Here is a 20,140-nt window from a genome sequence, read left to right as displayed (position 1 = left end):
TACCGATTTTCATGTTTCCTCCTATTGACAATAAGCAGTAATATTTCCTAATTAAAAAAAACAGAAACTGTTTTTAGTTTATTTGAGAAGCAGAACAACACCACAGGCATTTTGCACTTTGGTAATAATAAATATATAGAGAGAGATATTTGAAATATATAACCATAGGAAATACATCATTTTAAAAATATCGATTTTTAAAGGGCCAATTATCCTTTCTCTTGGCAGATATAAATGGCAAAAATGTTGCAACCTATTAGTTAAAAGTTGTATATCAACTATATTTTATCCACGTTTGGTAAAAATATTCCAATGAGATGGATTTATCATTAAAGGCAAGGCTCTCCAAAGACTAATAACTAATAAATTCTCTGGTGCTCAAGAACCGTGACACTTTTATTTTTCATTAAATTAAAAGGAAAATGCCATCATACTCTAGCTATTTCTTCTGAATAATATGAATGAAAAATAACATGCATTCACTCACAGTTTCTGCTGAAGAAGACACGAGTTCTTTATTTAGAATGATATCAAAGCTATCTGTTATACATTCTAAGAAAATGTTGAATAGATGCAAAGTTACTAAATATTATAGTTGTGCTCAGAAACAGTTGAGTTTTTCAATATATTTGACATTTTAGCCAGAAATGCTTATAGAAGTATTGTACTGTTTAAAAAATAGTGTTTTTCAGATCTAATTTTTACTAAAATTATAGAAATGTATCTCTAAATGTTTTAAGTAACTTATGGATTAAGAATTTGTTTCAAAAACGAATTAATTTCTTCTCACTCTTATCCTTCATCAATGCATACAAGATGGCAAGTCGAAGAAGACACTTCTAATATAAATCCCTCAACCACACTCTACATCATTGCATCAGCATTGCATCATCATCATCATCATCATCATCATTACTTTAGCTCTGCTTTTTCTCTGCATGCAAAGATGAGGCAGATTTTCTCCTATGCAATGTAACACCCCTTGTAGCCGTCACTCATGACTTAGTAACCTGAGATCAGATTTCACCACTTTTACACATGCCCTTGTCAGTTATTACTGGATATCTAAATATTAGGTGCCTTCTTTGATATTGTTGTGTATTTCTAAGTCAGCTCTGATTAAGCATTCCAGCTATGACTCTCCTGACTTTTTTTCAGGCATAGTCTTTAAAATGTTAGGACATTCTGGATAGATTAGTCCTAGAAAAGAGCTGGCATATTTATTGTTCAAAAAATTTGATCATGGTTGCCTTCGCACTAGGCAACAACAACAATAACAAACAAGGCACCAAATGTTGAAATACCTAATGTATAGAAAATCATAGCCCCTCAGAATGTAAAACAACAAATTTCAGAGTATCGTGTCAATCTTTAATATCATGAGAAACTCTTATAAAGATATATAAATTTATACATCAAAATGAAAGTTAAAATATTTATAAAATGCAAAATGTTCACAGTTCCTGCAATGTATTAAATGTATAAACAATATGACATTGTAAGTCACATAAAACAGTAAGTTTGAATAAAATAAAAAAAATTTTCGATGAATAATTCTTACATCCTCAATCCTCCCTTACATGAAAAATGATAAAACTAAATAAATAACCTGCTTATACTCACAAATTCTTTAAACCATTGTTTTTATTGAATTTAAATTATTTATTTTGAAATTTATGTTTTTCTGTTCATATAGTTGATATGGCAGGACTGATATGTATTTAAATGTCAGATATATTTGTTATAACTGTGTTGATAGAGTTTTATGACACAGAGAATGTAAATCTAAAGCTTATATATACAGTTTGCTTGACTTTGATCATAATCTGTTTGCCAGGAAAGTGAATTTGGAATATTGTATAAACTTTACCTTACTTTGGTTTACTGAATATTCGTGATTTCAGCTATTTTACTCAAAATGACAATTAGACAGATCTCCACTCACAACTATACCACCAAAAAACAAAAAACAAAAGAAAAAGCAAAGAAAGGAAAAAAACACCTGGAAGAAATTATTAATTAAAGAACTGAGGGGTTTTATATATATATATATATATATATATACATATATATGTATTGTATACATATGTGAGAGATGACCACTATGTGGACAACCCTTATGTTAGAAGTAGATCTGCTATGGTCTTACCACTAAGAATGTTCTCAAGAAAAATTCAGCAAACACCAAAATGTAAGCAAGCAAGACAAATGAAAAGTAACAAAAATATAGATTGTAACCATGAGTGTAATAGGTAGAACTATATATAAGCCAGATTTTGTGTGGGTGTCCTAGTATATAGTTCTGCAAATTATATTTGTATGGACAGTCACACCGAAGATCTATGGACAAATTGCGTAAGTAAAATTATGTAATCTGTTAATAGTGAAACATGTATGTGAATAATCTATATTTTTGTTGCTTTTCATTTCTCTTGCTTGCTTACATTCTGGTGTTTGTTAAATTTTTCTTGAGAACATTTCTTAGTGATAAGACCATAGTGGATCTACTTCTAGCATAAGGGTTGTTCACATAGAGGCCATCCCTCTCATATGTATATAATACAATTTACTGAACCTTCAGATTTTTATATGCCAGGCCACTGGTGAGAAATTGATGTTAATTAAATTAATATCCAATTTCTCACCCTCATTTTAAATTTATATATATATATATATATATATATATATATATATATAATATATATATATATATATATATATATGTATATATATATACTACAACTGGTAATTTTTGATTTTCTCATGCAGTTCAAAACAACCCCTCAGTGCTTTAATTAATAATTTCTTTCTGGTGAATTTTTCTTTCTTTCTTTCTTTTTTTTTGGTGTGGTATAATTGTGGATGGAGATCTGTCTAATTGTCTTTTCGAGTGAAATAACTGAAATCATGAATATTCAGGAAATCATAGTAAGGTAAAGTTTATATGTTTTATACCAACTTTCTCATCTATTTGGATTACCGCTATACATTCACCATCTGCATATTTTAAAATATATTGAGTGAATATGAAAACTGACCTTTGAAATTTATTCTCTTTCCTAGTTTTATATATATATATATATATATATTTATATATATATATTATATATATTATATATATATATATATATATATATATATATATATTATATATATATATATATAGTTATATATATATATAATATATATATATATACAATATAGCTATATATATATTTAAATATATATATATATATATTCATATATATATATATATATATATATATATATATTATATGTGTGTGTGTGTGTGTGTGTGTGTGTGTGTAGCTAATAGTAAGGGATTATCAATCCAGGCAAAGCACTTCATAAGCTCTCTGTTGGTACACCAGACTAAGAATATTGTTTAGATTAGTGAAGACCTCCAAGTATTCTTATGACAGGATCTAAGGTTATGGTTCATCACAATTTTATATATAGATAACAAGATTGGAGCCTGGTGCAACCATCTGGTTCGCCAGCCTTCAGTCAAAATCGTCCAACCCAAGCTAGCATGGAAAGCGGACGTTAAACGATGATGATGATGATATATATATATATATATATATATATATATATATATATATATATATATATATATATATATATATATTATATATCTTTTATTGTGCCTTCATCTGATTCTTTCTGTCTTCTACAATACTATCACACTCCCCACATGAGCATATACCCCTACATATGTACATTGCTGCTATTTATCTCCCTAACCTCACTTGACTTAACATTGAAGAGTGAAATGTATAATTTCATGTAAGTCAGACTACCTCATGGCCCCAGCACACAAAATTGGAAAGGTGTTGCCCTGGAGGAAGGCAAGTGAGATGCACTGGAACAGCCACTCTGACTCACAAGGCTCACTCTTGCAGACAGCCATCTCTGCCTAGATAGTGGTGAGCAAAGATATGGTCCAGGGACCAAGAATGCTAGGAGTCTCCACTGCCACAGGTTTGACCAAGAACCTGTCAGGATGATGGGGACTCAACCTAATTTAGGTACTTGCAGTACATAAAGAATGTCGGTGACCAAATCAAAAACGGTGTTCAGTACATAACTAAACGACAATGAAATACTAAAGTAACTATGATCTGAAATGCCTCAACAGCAGTAGATCATACAGTCATGTCAAGTTGGTCTTTATGATGACCTAATCTTGTATACAGGGAATAAATGGAACACTGAAGTAGATATAGTAGTAGTTCTTTACTTAACTGTGAAAAAAGAAGAAGATAAAACATCATTTTAGTCTCTTACTGATTATTTCTATCTTATTTAAACGATGAATTTTGATATGAACTTTAATGAATTGAATTAGTAGAAAATAATTACTCATTCTTTCTTTTTTTCTTTCATTCTTTCTCTCTTTCTTTCTTATAATCTATTTAGTAATAAATTAGTGATTAAAAATATAGAAACAAATCAGAAAATGTATCAGTATATTTTAAAATAAATTAGAATACTATTTATAAGAGGTTAGCAAGCAGAGACTGGTAAAAAAAAAATATTTTGAAAATTATTAAAGATAACCAAATTAATTTTTTAAAAATTATTCTATTGATTATGTAATTTCACGATTTCTTTGATATATACTTCTGAATTTTTCCATGTGGGTACTCAATAATAGTAAATTAGTTTTTAATTTGTTATTCATGTAGCTTTCATTCCTAGTTCCTTAAATGAATAGTTTTGAAATATAGGAAAAACTAAACCATTTTCCAAAAGAAAATAAAAATGTGATCTTATATATCAAAAATTATATTAGTTAAATTGTGATGTTATGCCCTATTGGTTAGGTTGAAGCAATTAAATAAATAAATAATGCTAGTTATTCAAATATGTTAAAGTGAAAGAATGCAAATGGAAAGACTCCAATTTCAGATCTAATCTTTTATTCAATTTCCTTAGTAATAAAAAATTTTCCTCTTTTAATTTGATATACATAAATATACATACATACATACATACATACACACATCATCATCAATCTATCTGTCTATTTATGTATATGTATTAAATATTATACATAACATGTTATACATGTGTACTTTATGCTATATAAATAAATAAATAAATATATACATACATACACACACACACACACACACACACACACACACACCACACACACACACATACACATACACACATATATATATATAGGTGCAGGCATGATTGTGTGGTAGGAAGCTTGCATCCCAACCACATGGTTCTGGGTTCAGTCCCACTGTGTGGCACCTTGGGCAAGTGTCTTCTACTATAACTTCAGGCCAACCAAAGCCTTGTGAGTGAATTTGGTGGACGGGAACAGAAAGAAACCCATTGTATATGTGTATGTGTGTGTCTGTGTTTGTCCCCCACCTCTACGATCACTTAACAAACTTTGGACCCCTCTCTGCTGAATTATTCTACAAGGACTAGCTTAATTATGGCTTTTATCGTCAAAGGGGACGTAAATCTAATTTTCTTTGTTTTATGTTCGTTTCTATTTATATTCCCCCATCCACTTTTTTCATCAGCCTTCTTGTTTTTTCTCGTGATTTCTCATGTATCAGCATCCTGATTTTTAAACAGAATAGACCATGTGCTCAGAGCTTGTAGATTGCTTGGAGACACAAGGGAGGTAATAAAAGTCCAGCTTATATATGTGTATATATGTATAATATAGCAAATATGTATGTATATGAATTTCTCTTTGTAGTCAATCATATATATATATTTGTTAAGAGAAGAGTATTATTAAGTTTGTTATAGATATGTCCTTGCAAGAAACAACCTTGCTTATATTAGTAAATATAAGGTTGTTATTTTACATCATAGGCCAGCAAATCAGATAATTCATATTATACCTACAACATGATAACCAAGTGTCACAGAGCCAAACATAACCATCTTAATGAATTGTCCAGGTATATACACAGAGAAAATTTAATAGATTGGAAGATTTAGGTATTTTCTTCAAATTTTCTTAATCTGAAAGAATTGCTTAGCAGATACCTGTTTTTGAACTGGTTAACAGTAAATGTAATTACATTGTAATCTTTCTTTAATGAAGAGGAATTAAAAAATTAATTACTTAGAAAAATATTTTGTAATTGAATTATGTTTTCCTAAAATTTATATATACCAGTTTATGCATTCTGATAAAAGTTTAGAGGATTTTCTATGTGCACAAAAGGAAAATCTAGATGAAAATCAAATATTTAATATTGCTTAAAGTTTAAATATTCTATTTGAAGCAAATCCTTTTAGTTTTTATATGTTTAGAGCAGTAAACCGTTTTACATATAGTAGCATACAAGTTAATGTTTTAACATGTTATCTTATATCACAAAATACTGAAAAATAACATTAATGGTAATATGTGTCCAATGAACCAGTCTTTAATTCTGCATTTTTGTGGACAAGAGTAATTGCAGAGATTCTATAATTCATTGCAGTGGACCTTGTTACACTAAATTTTCACTGATGTTTACATTTTTTATCAATAGACATCAATGAAAGATGCACACATACATACAATATGCAAAAATTGCCTGAAGGAGTATTCATGTCGAATTAATGGACTCCTATAGGGTCCATGGATATTATAACATTTAATAATATCATATTGATGTGGTGAATAGGCCCGTAAAAATACATGTCATGCCAAAACATATATAGCAATGCATAAATAACAAAATAAAATTTTCATCCATGAGGTATTGTTATTAATATATTATAAATACTCTATGTATAAAAGATACCTGTGCTGAACTATGAAGCCAGAAAGTGGATGGATATACAGTTTCTGACTATAAAATTCTATTCATAAGGGTTGGTCAACCCTAGGCTATAATACAAGGTACCACATAATGGAATTGAACCCAGAACATTGTGGTAGTGAGATAAATTTGTAAAGCATAGTCAACTATACACTAGTTGTGAAGTTGAACAGATGAAGAATAAATAAAGATAACTTTCACCATCAATGTGTGTGTGTGTGTGTGTGTGTGTGTGTGTGTGCATGTGCACACACACACAATAAAGCAACCAACCATGTGCTACATAAGTGGGAAAAAGAGAGAGATGGTATATATATCTCAAACAACACCATAAATAATTTGTATCAATTGAATTCCTTTTATAGTCATTGTATACTAATGCAATGAAAAGTGAAATATATTTTTGTTAAATGGCTTCTTTCCTTCTGATAGATATTTCAATACTTTATTAATCATTGGCCAAAGCAAATGACCTAGATACAGGATCAACACAGAATAAAACTTTTCACAAATTAGTGGGAAAAATATAGAAATCTTTAGTTTATAAAAATAAAAGAAAACACTAAGAGTTCACTGGTAAATTCTAAGTTATCAAAATTTTTAGAATATTCAAATCCAATGGCATTTGGGGAAAAAAATATTCGTAATTTTCAAGATTAATACTTTAGCAGAATAATTAAATTTTATGATGGCTCTAAAGAAAGTATCAATAATCCAGTAAAAACAGTTATTAATTTAACATTTTCTATTAAGTTGTTGATATCAAACAGAGATAAATTTTTGTGATTTAATATGAAAAGTGTTTCTGAAGCCATATTGATAATCTAAATACTTCATTGAATTGAAATTAATTTGAACACACCCAAATATTTCAACAGTTCCACACTAGAAAATGACTTTGAAGGTAAGTTTTCAATTTTAGGATGTAAAATTACTTTGTTGATAAATTATTAGGGTTGGGATGAGGATTACAGTTGACTTTTATGTAGTAGTAGTTTGTAAAGGTCTTTGATGAGATGGAGTGTAAAAAAAATATCTGTTGTAGAATATTGTTTTGATAAATGCTTGCTTCCTTTTCTTGGCAAATATTTTTGTGGTAATGAAAATCAGTAGTTTATACTAACTCTTGAGATTTCAATTATAGCAGTTTTATTTTGTATGTCTGTTTCTACATTTTGTCACTGACTTATATGCAGAAAATAAACAAATATTTATTCATTATCCTTATTGCTTAATTATTTCCAGTTTTAAAACAACAAAACACTAATAGAAATTTTACAAAACACTAATAACAATGAGACTTTTAATTAGTTAAAAAAGTAAAAAAAAAAACCCACTAATGTATGTAATATTTTAAATGGTAGCTAATTAATCAAATTAAGTAAAAATATTAACTACTACTGATTAATGAACCTATGCTTAGATAAATGATAAGAACATTTGTATAAACCTTGTCTGTGGAAACAGAAGCAAAGTACTATCTGGAAACCATACAAGTTGGAATTTTCTTTTCAATTTGGAAAGATTACTTTAGTTATTATCAAGTTGGCAAAGTTTTGCAACTTATAAAATACATCAACTATTCCAAAGAAAAGTTCTAGAAAACATCCCTGTTTGCATATAAATTTAAAGTAATTAGACAAATATATCATACATTATCATCTACTTCAAAACAAAATATTTCCAAATGTTTCGTACAAAATGTGAAAAAAAATGGCTTTTAAATATTTTACCATATACTACATTATGTTTTTACTTTGACCTGTTTGTATTGCTTACTTTGTATCTAACCAAAATAGCTTGTCACCAAATTATATATTTGTTTTCATTTCAAGTCATGAAAGAACAGATGGTGTACAGAAAATGTGCCCCTAGAGAGAATAAGTAAGGAAAATGTGTTGTTTATTGAAATTACAGCAGGCTATAAAATACAAAAAGTGAGTAGCATATTCTTGGTTGTAGGAAAGAGACAAGGAATAATAATGAAGGAAGTTGACATGAAATGTAATTATTAAATTATAGATGCAATGTGTATGAACAAGATACTGGGACCAAAAATCTTAAGACCAATGATGACACTAAGATGGTATAAAAGCCTGCTTGTTATTTAGTCTAACCCTGAATGTACAAACCTACATTCAAAGAGGTTACAGCTTTGACAATGCTAACTCTTTCATAGACATAGTGTATTTAGGACTATATTATTCAATGTGCAATTCCTTTAAGAAAAAAATAAGGTGTAATTTAAATGAAATGTGGCTAGCATTCCTTGCTGTAAGAATATTCACAGCAAGAGTCCTTGGTTCCTGTTATTTATTCAGCGTGTTTTTGAAGTTCATCTTAAATTTTCAAAATGATTACCAGCCAATGAATGTTTGAATGTTAGCTTGATACACAGAACTGAATTAGAACAATTACTGAGGATGTAGAAAATCTGTCTGAGATGAGATTATCTCAGAAAGTGTTTTTAATTTCATGTGTTACTCCAGATGTAAAAATTTTTTATTTATAAAATAATTAATAGTAACAGAAGCCATATTAATACGAAATCACCCACTTAAAGTGGTTGTTGTGTTAGAACACAGAATACTGCATTATTTACCAGGAGACAACCTCTTATAATGACTTGTGGTGCATAAAGGGACCCCTGTTTATAACACTGTCAGGCAATAACCTTGTTATGACTGCCAGAACTGCCATATCATGTGATTTGACCCTTCCTCGGACTTGTCAATGACAGACGTCCAGCTAGACATAGCAGCCAATTTCCCCATCACTGGTATATAGAATCTCTGTGTCTATCCAGGGACTGGTGTCACAAATAGCCAACAGGCTTTTAAAAAAATAATAGTGACAGAAGCAATATTGATACCATACAGGCTTTAAAAAAAATAATAGTGACAGAAGCAATATTGATACCATAAGGTAATATTTATCCCCCACTTATTTATATAAACTAGTTTCATTTTTAAACTGGAAACAAAAATACCTATAATCCAGTATTTTGTAAAATATAAATCTAATCCTATGAGAATTTAACTGACTAAAGTTTTTGAACCTTTCTTCTAGTTTTCATCCTTCAAAAAAATGCACCACCTTCTTAGGATTGGTTTTTTAACATTCCTTTTTTCCTTCTGTAAGCAATATTGGACATTAATACATCAAACTTATTTTTCTTATTTGTAGAATGTTTCTGGTGGTAGAGTTTGATAATAAAAAATTTATTCCAATTTTATGTGAAAGTATAAGTCTGGTAAATTGGCATTTACTTTTTATTGGCATTTTAATTAGTATTTACATAAATTTTTTCGTCTTCAAAGGAGTGAATGATAAAGCTGACCTCAGCAGGATCTGAACTTGCAGCATAAAGAGCTGCAAAAAATGCTGCTTAACATTTTATCTGATTCTGCTTGCTCACCAAGCAATTAATTTGATTACAGAGAGAAGAAACTAAGCAGGCTTTTGATTCTTTCGCTGAGCCAGTGAGGAAACCTCTACAAGATAACTTGACAAGCTTGAAGTACTAGCTAAATCCTGCCCAAATCACCTCTTACAGTCTTTTTTACAAGGTTACATTAGCTATTGTAGTTCTTGTGACATGGTATATGAATAAAAGATGGGATAATCTAGGCTGGGGTACCTTTGTTCATAAGTCTGCTGGATCCAGGATGATCAGTACCTAAGCAGTAACATGTATAGCATTGATTTTTATAATCCAGTATCTTATACTCTGATATCTTCTCTGGAATTAGTGTTTGCTAAAACAGCAATCTTTAGAGACATGCACTTGAAAGACTGAAGTGTAGTATTTTCCCTATCTCCATGAAGAATTTGGTTTATTTAAAATGTAGATAAAATCAAACAGTTTTATTAAGCATGATAATGCAACGCATAACACCCAACACTTGGAGTTCATGATTTTGCAATGTGCCTGATAAACCAAAATGATGAATGAAAAAGAAAAATAGTAATTTCTTAACAGGAACTGAAACAAATAATGAAATTAGTTTTGTTGAACACAGTTAAACAAATTAATTGGCAAGAAATAAAGCTGTTTGTACTCAAATATACCAATTTAACAGGTAGTAATTTTACATATGATGAAGAAATTTAACTGTAGTACAAAGGAAGAGCTGCAAAGGGAAATATCATTATTATTTAAGTTGTTGATAACCAATTATTTGTCTAGCTTAACTAAGCCTTGTTTCTTACAAGAACTATCTTAAGAATACTCAGTCTTTAATTTCAGCCAGTTTTACATGAAGAAAAATAAAAGAAAAGAAAAAGAAGGAAAACTTGTGAGATATGTCCATTACTCTGTAATTTTTGATTAACTAAATATTTGATTATATGTGAACATAAACTTTATGATAAAATAAAAGGGACAAAGTAAATAATGATACAACTTACTTTTTTATTTGTAGATAATCAATGAGAGAATGGAAGCTTTATATATAATTTCTATTATAATGTCTATATTTTTTCACTTGCAAATTGACTCAATTAGAGAAATATTTTCTGTTAGAACTGAAACTAATCTTATTGTTGTTCTTAAAACTGACAAAATTGTTTAAAAGATTCATTTAAAAGGAAATGCAGCAGACACTTGGTGCTTTACAGCTGTGATTTAAATTCAATGGGAGCAAATTGCATGTGCCTGTCTTTTTCTTTTTTTTTACCAACATTCAGGCAGTCCTTTTGGTTGTTGATCCTGGTACTTGAGAAACTGGTATACTCATATAAAAATAAGTGTAAATCTATCTTGCTCCATACACTTAATGGAGAACATTATGTCTCCAACATAGTAAATTCAAAGAAACAAAATACAGTAGTTGGAAATGAAACCATTTCTGACTGTATAAAACCAGCAAATATTCTTTGAAAAATAATCATATGACCTACAACATAGTATGTAAATGTGAGATAAAAGCACCAAATTCTACTAAGATGTATACAGGTTTAATCTTTAATAAATTTAAGGTTAGATAACATACCTGAACCCCTTTCTGAATCAAGATACAAGAAAAATGACATCAATGTATTAGTATCATGCAAATTGGTATCATGCATTTATTAGGGTAGAATTAAATAATTAATATATATTTATGTACAAGTTGTATTAGAAAACCTAATGTAAATTCAAATCTAACTATGGTTTCAAATCTTGGTACAGAACCAGTAGTTTTTGTTGGAGGGAGAAGTTGATAAAGTCAACATTAGGATGACTGATACTTATTTTATCAACCCCATTTTATCAAGCCTAAACCAATCAGCTTAAGTAATTGAGTGATGCTACACACTGATTGGTCAGAATACAGTTTGCAAAACCTAGCAATCTGGAGCCTACACAGGTGTATTTAAGGCACAGATTTAACCATCTCGCTACAGTCAAAAATTGTGGAGCATGACTGTCACCACTACTACATGAACCTGAAGATTGCATAATTTAATGCATGAAAGTACTAGTTCAATCAGAATGAACATTTAACATTCTATTATTTTATTTTATTTTATTTTATTATATTATATTATCCTATATTATATCATTATAAGATTGTAAATAAAACGTGAAAATCAGACAAGGTTGGAATTCCTTTTATTAATATATATATATATATATATATATATATACACACATACATATATCCTGCCAGTGTTGCCTTACCAGCACATATACTGGTGGCACATGAAAAACAATATTCAAGTATGGTCGTTGCCAGTGCTGCTGCCAGACTGGCTCCCTGCAGGTAGCATGTAAAAAACACCTTTTGAGCAAGGGCATTGCCAGATCAGATTGAGACTGGTGCAGCCTCTGGCTCACCAGTCCTCAGTCAAACCATCCAACCCATGTCAGCATGGAAAGCAGACGTTAAACAATGATGATGATGACTATCAAGTTAGAAAACAGAGGTTTAATGGATACAAATTAATTTATTAATTAATCAACATATTCACCTAGACTTGTTTCGTTTCATAAACGAAATTAAAATCAGAAAACATATATAAATATATAATATTGCATTTTAAATACCTTTATGGAAAATTATCAGGGTATATGAAGGACAATAATGATTACATTAGGATATGTTTAGAATACTCAGAATATATAGACATATTTATTATGTGTGTATGTTGATTAATTAAAAAATTGATTTGTATCCATTAGATCTCTCTGCTTTCTAATTCGATGATAATGTTTGCTATTTTAAGACATTTTATATAATATATTCATTAAAGAAATATCTCTTCAAGATATATGTATTAAACCAGTGCATCTTAGATAGATATCCCTATAAGAGGTTTGAATAATCTCATTGTGACTCTCTATCTCTCTCTCTCTCTCTCTCTATCATCATCATCATCATCGTCGTTTAACGTCCGTTCTCCATGCTAGCATGGGTTGGACGGTTCGACCGGGGTTCTGGGAAGCCAGAAGGCTGCACCAGGCTCCAGTCTAATTTGGCAATGTTTCTACAGCTGGATGCCCTTCCTAACGCCAACCACTCCGTGAGTGTAGTGGGTGCTTTTTACGTGCCACCTGCACAGGTGCCAGGCGGGGCTGGCAACGGCCACGGTCAGATTGGTGTATTTTATGTGCCACCGGCACGGAAGCCAGTCGAGGCGGTGCTGGCATCGGCCACGAGTCGGATAGTGCTTTTTACGTACCACCAGACCAGGGATCCTGGCTGGTTCAATTCGATTTCGATTTCGATTTCGCTTGCCCCAACATGTCTTCACAAGCAAAGGGGGTTGGCAAGGGTGCCTGTCGTACGGTCGCATTGGAGTATTTTACGTGCCACGGCCACGAGTCGGATAGTGCTTTACGTACCACCAGACCAGGGATCCTGGCTGGTTCAATTCGATTTCGATTTCGCTTGCCCCAACATGTCTTCACAAGCAAAGGGGGTTGGCATGGGTGCCTGTCGTACGGTCGCATTGGAGTATTTTACGTGCCACGGCCCCGAGTCGGATAGTGCTTTTTACGTACCACCAGGCCAGGGATCCTGGCTGGTTCAATTCGGTTTCGATTTCACTTGCCCCAACATGTCTTCGCAGGCATGGGGGGTTGGGATGGGTGTCTGTCGTCGGATGAGGTTCTATATCGACTTCGCTTGCCTCAACCGGTCTTTGTGTCCAAGGGAGGAAAGGCATTCATAAGTGGGCTGGGCTCACTTGTCCTGCCTGGTCTTCTCACGTACAGAATATTTCCAAAGGTCTCGGTCTCTGGTCATTTCCTCAGTGAGGCCTAAAGTTCGAAGGTCGTGCTTCACCACCTCGTCCCAGGTTTTCCTGGGTCTACCTCTTCCACGGGTTCCCTCAACTGCTAGGGATTGGCACTTTCTCACACACCTATCTTCATCCATTCTCGCCACATGACCATACCAGCGCAATCGTCTCTCTTGCACACCACAACTGATGCTTCTTAGGTACAACATTTCTCTCAAGGTGCTAACGCTCTGTCGAGTATGTACACTGACATTACACATCCATCGGAGCATACTGGCTTCATTCCTCACGAGCTTACGCATGTCCTCAGCAGTCACAGCCCATGTTTCGCTGCCATGTAGCATGGCTGTTCGTACACACGCATCATACAGTCTGCCTTTTACTCTGAGCGAGAGGCCTTTAGTCACCAGCAGAGGTAAGAGCTCCCTAAACTTTGCCCAGGCTATTCTTATTCTAGCAGTTACACTTTCAGCGCACCCACCCCCACTACTGACTTGGTCACCTAGATAACGGAAGCTATCAACTACTTCTAGTTTTTCCCCCTGGAAAGTGACGGAAGTTGTTTTCTGCAGATTTTCGGAGGTTAATGCTCCCGAGCATCTGCCACATACAAAAACTATCTTCCCAGTTAGCCTACCTTTGACATTGCTGCACCTCTTATGTGTCCATAGCTTACACTGGGTACATCTTATAGAGTTTCTACCTACACCTTTTCTACAGATCGAGCAGGGCCATCTTCCTGAAGATATTTGTGGATTGTCTACCTTTCTACTTATTAGTACTTTGGTTTTAGCTAGGTTGACTCTAAGGCCCCTTGATTCTAAACCCTCCTTCCACACCTGGAACTTCTCCTCCAGTTCTGATAGTGACTCAGCAATAAGAGCAAGGTCGTCAGCGTAGAGGAGCTCCCAGGGACAGCCTGTCTTGAATTCCTCCGTAATTGCCTGGAGTACTATGATAAATAGGAGGGGGCTGAGTACTGAACCCTGGTGGACCCCAACCTCTACTTTGAATTCTTCTGTGTACATGTTGCCAACCCTAACCTTACTTACGGCATCTCTGTACATGGCTTGCACAGTCCTCACCAGCCATTCATCTATCCCTAGTTTCCTCATTGACCACCAGATAAGGGATCGGGGGACCCTATCAAAAGCTTTCTCCATGTCAACGAAAGCCAGGTACAGGGGCTTATCTTTGGCTAGGTATTTCTCCTGCAGCTGCCTTACCAGGAATATAGCATCAGTGGTACTTTTTCCTGGCACGAACCCAAACTGCATCTCATCTAAACTAACTCTCTCTCTAATTAGTTGGGCTATGACCCTCTCCGTAACCTTCATTACTTGATCCAACAGCTTGATACCTCTGTAATTATTTGTATCTAGGGCATCACCTTTACCTTTGTAGCAGTTGACTAGTATGCTGCTGCACCAGTCATTGGGTATGACTCCTTCGTGTATCACCTGGTTGACTATACGGGTGACTAGGTTATAGCCGACACTGCCAGATATTTTGAGCATCTCTGCAGTAATTCCTGATGGGCCTGGGGCTTTCCCTGTCTTCATGCTTCTAATTGCCTTAGCTACCACGGAACTATCAACTCGGATAGCTGGTCCCTCTGTAGGGTCAACATTCGGCAGACTCTCTTTATCCCATTCATTTTCCTCATTCAGTAACCTTTCATAGTGGCGTCTCCAAGCTTCTCTCTTTGCATCCTCATTTAGCGCAAGTGAACCATCCTCCATGCGAACACATTTCTCTCCTACCACATCACGATTCTCTCTCACACACTGTCTTGCAACACGAAATACCTCAAGTCTTTCATCCTCACGGCGCAGGACATTGGCAAATTTTCTCTTATCTGCTTCCCCTCTGGCTAGATAGACCTGTCTCCTAGCTTCCCTTCTGGCAGTCTGATACCCTTCCCTGCTACCACCGTTCTTCCAGGCCTTCCAAGCCTGTTTCTTTTGTCTAATAGCCCTGTCAACAATATTGTTCCACCACCACGTTATTTTGGGTCTTAAGGGGACTTTGCACCAGCCACAGATCTGGTCAGCGGCTTTCAGCAGGTTGTCCCTCAGAAACGTCCAGTTGTCTTCTACCCCATGTGTAGCTATACCCCCTTCCACTTCGTCAAAGGCTTCAAGTAACATATCTCTAAATCTCTGTCCATTCGCAGGGGCTTTAAGCTTCCAGACCCTTCTTCTCCATGTTGGTCGTCTTCTAGTCGCCCTCTTAGTCCTGATCCTAAAGTCACTAACTACCAGTCTATGTTGTGGGGTGCATTCTTCACCTGGGAAGGTTTTGGCATTTTTAAGCAGCCATCTTTCCCTTTTTCTGGCAAGGATGTAGTCGATTTGGCTAGTATGCCGGCCCGATCGGTAGGTGACCAGGTGGCTTGTTGGTTTCCTGAAGTTAGTGTTGCAGACCATAAGACTATTCGCATCGCAGAACTCCAGCAGCCTGGTCCCTCCTCGTTGCGGGAACCATAACCGTAGCCTCCATGTACGCCATGGAAGCCCCCAGCATGTCGTCCAACATGCCCATTGAAATCACCAGCCACAAAGAGAAGGTCCCTGTCGTTCGTCGATGAGGTGGTCTGCAGTAGGGTGTCATAGAAACTGTCTTTCTGTCCATCGGGTAGCCCTGGCTGAGGGGCATAGGCCGATATAATGGTTGCTAATCTATTATGAAGCACTATTCTAATCTTAAGTATTCTGTCACTTACTCTGATTACCTCAATTACTCTATCTATCCATTTCTCAGCGATAATTATACCCACGCCACCAACCCCGTCAGTGTTCCCTGCCCAGAAAATCTTGTACCTGTGTCCCTTGCCTGTGAGGACCCTAGCAGATCCTCCTCTCCACCTTATTTCTTGCATACAACAACATCAAACATACATCAACATCTATATATTATATATATATATAATATATATATATATACACACATACATATATCCTGCCAGTGTTGCCTTACCAGCACATATACTGGTGGCACATGAAAAACAATATTCAAGTATGGTCGTTGCCAGTGCTGCTGCCAGACTGGCTCCCTGCAGGTAGCATGTAAAAAACACCTTTTGAGCAAGGGCATTGCCAGATCAGATTGAGACTGGTGCAGCCTCTGGCTCACCAGTCCTCAGTCAAACCATCCAACCCATGTCAGCATGGAAAGCAGACGTTAAACAATGATGATGATGACTATCAAGTTAGAAAACAGAGGTTTAATGGATACAAATTAATTTATTAATTAATCAACATATTCACCTAGACTTGTTTCGTTTCATAAACGAAATTAAAATCAGAAAACATATATAAATATATAATATTGCATTTTAAATACCTTTATGGAAAATTATCAGGGTATATGAAGGACAATAATGATTACATTAGGATATGTTTAGAATACTCAGAATATATAGACATATTTATTATGTGTGTATGTTGATTAATTAAAAAATTGATTTGTATCCATTAGATCTCTCTGCTTTCTAATTCGATGATAATGTTTGCTATTTTAAGACATTTTATATAATATATTCATTAAAGAAATATCTCTTCAAGATATAATGTATTAAACCAGTGCATCTTAGATAGATATCCCTATAAGAGGTTTGAATAATCTCATTGTGACTCTCTATCTCTCTCTCTCTCTCTCTCTCTATCATCATCATCATCATCGTCGTTTAACGTCCGTTCTCCATGCTAGCATGGGTTGGACGGTTCGACCGGGGTTCTGGGAAGCCAGAAGGCTGCACCAGGCTCCAGTCTAATTTGGCAATGTTTCTACAGCTGGATGCCCTTCCTAACGCCAACCACTCCGTGAGTGTAGTGGGTGCTTTTTACGTGCCACCTGCACAGGTGCCAGGCGGGGCTGGCAACGGCCACGGTCAGATTGGTGTATTTTATGTGCCACCGGCACGGAAGCCAGTCGAGGCGGTGCTGGCATCGGCCACGAGTCGGATAGTGCTTTTTACGTACCACCAGACCAGGGATCCTGGCTGGTTCAATTCGATTTCGATTTCGATTTCGCTTGCCCCAACATGTCTTCACAAGCAAAGGGGGTTGGCAAGGGTGCCTGTCGTACGGTCGCATTGGAGTATTTTACGTGCCACGGCCACGAGTCGGATAGTGCTTTACGTACCACCAGACCAGGGATCCTGGCTGGTTCAATTCGATTTCGATTTCGCTTGCCCCAACATGTCTTCACAAGCAAAGGGGGTTGGCATGGGTGCCTGTCGTACGGTCGCATTGGAGTATTTTACGTGCCACGGCCCCGAGTCGGATAGTGCTTTTTACGTACCACCAGGCCAGGGATCCTGGCTGGTTCAATTCGGTTTCGATTTCGCTTGCCCCAACATGTCTTCGCAGGCATGGGGGGTTGGGATGGGTGTCTGTCGTCGGATGAGGTTCTATATCGACTTCGCTTGCCTCAACCGGTCTTTGTGTCCAAGGGAGGAAAGGCATTCATAAGTGGGCTGGGCTCACTTGTCCTGCCTGGTCTTCTCACGTACAGAATATTTCCAAAGGTCTCGGTCTCTGGTCATTTCCTCAGTGAGGCCTAAAGTTCGAAGGTCGTGCTTCACCACCTCGTCCCAGGTTTTCCTGGGTCTACCTCTTCCACGGGTTCCCTCAACTGCTAGGGATTGGCACTTTCTCACACACCTATCTTCATCCATTCTCGCCACATGACCATACCAGCGCAATCGTCTCTCTTGCACACCACAACTGATGCTTCTTAGGTACAACATTTCTCTCAAGGTGCTAACGCTCTGTCGAGTATGTACACTGACATTACACATCCATCGGAGCATACTGGCTTCATTCCTCACGAGCTTACGCATGTCCTCAGCAGTCACAGCCCATGTTTCGCTGCCATGTAGCATGGCTGTTCGTACACACGCATCATACAGTCTGCCTTTTACTCTGAGCGAGAGGCCTTTAGTCACCAGCAGAGGTAAGAGCTCCCTAAACTTTGCCCAGGCTATTCTTATTCTAGCAGTTACACTTTCAGCGCACCCACCCCCACTACTGACTTGGTCACCTAGATAACGGAAGCTATCAACTACTTCTAGTTTTTCCCCCTGGAAAGTGACGGAAGTTGTTTTCTGCAGATTTTCGGAGGTTAATGCTCCCGAGCATCTGCCACATACAAAAACTATCTTCCCAGTTAGCCTACCTTTGACATTGCTGCACCTCTTATGTGTCCATAGCTTACACTGGGTACATCTTATAGAGTTTCTACCTACACCTTTTCTACAGATCGAGCAGGGCCATCTTCCTGAAGATATTTGTGGATTGTCTACCTTTCTACTTATTAGTACTTTGGTTTTAGCTAGGTTGACTCTAAGGCCCCTTGATTCTAAACCCTCCTTCCACACCTGGAACTTCTCCTCCAGTTCTGATAGTGACTCAGCAATAAGAGCAAGGTCGTCAGCGTAGAGGAGCTCCCAGGGACAGCCTGTCTTGAATTCCTCCGTAATTGCCTGGAGTACTATGATAAATAGGAGGGGGCTGAGTACTGAACCCTGGTGGACCCCAACCTCTACTTTGAATTCTTCTGTGTACATGTTGCCAACCCTAACCTTACTTACGGCATCTCTGTACATGGCTTGCACAGTCCTCACCAGCCATTCATCTATCCCTAGTTTCCTCATTGACCACCAGATAAGGGATCGGGGGACCCTATCAAAAGCTTTCTCCATGTCAACGAAAGCCAGGTACAGGGGCTTATCTTTGGCTAGGTATTTCTCCTGCAGCTGCCTTACCAGGAATATAGCATCAGTGGTACTTTTTCCTGGCACGAACCCAAACTGCATCTCATCTAAACTAACTCTCTCTCTAATTAGTTGGGCTATGACCCTCTCCGTAACCTTCATTACTTGATCCAACAGCTTGATACCTCTGTAATTATTTGTATCTAGGGCATCACCTTTACCTTTGTAGCAGTTGACTAGTATGCTGCTGCACCAGTCATTGGGTATGACTCCTTCGTGTATCACCTGGTTGACTATACGGGTGACTAGGTTATAGCCGACACTGCCAGATATTTTGAGCATCTCTGCAGTAATTCCTGATGGGCCTGGGGCTTTCCCTGTCTTCATGCTTCTAATT

Source organism: Octopus sinensis, linkage group LG3 (genome assembly GCF_006345805.1).
Source record: "Octopus sinensis linkage group LG3, ASM634580v1, whole genome shotgun sequence".
Taxonomy (NCBI): Eukaryota; Metazoa; Mollusca; class Cephalopoda; order Octopoda; family Octopodidae; genus Octopus; species Octopus sinensis.
This window is presented reverse-complemented; position numbering follows the sequence as displayed.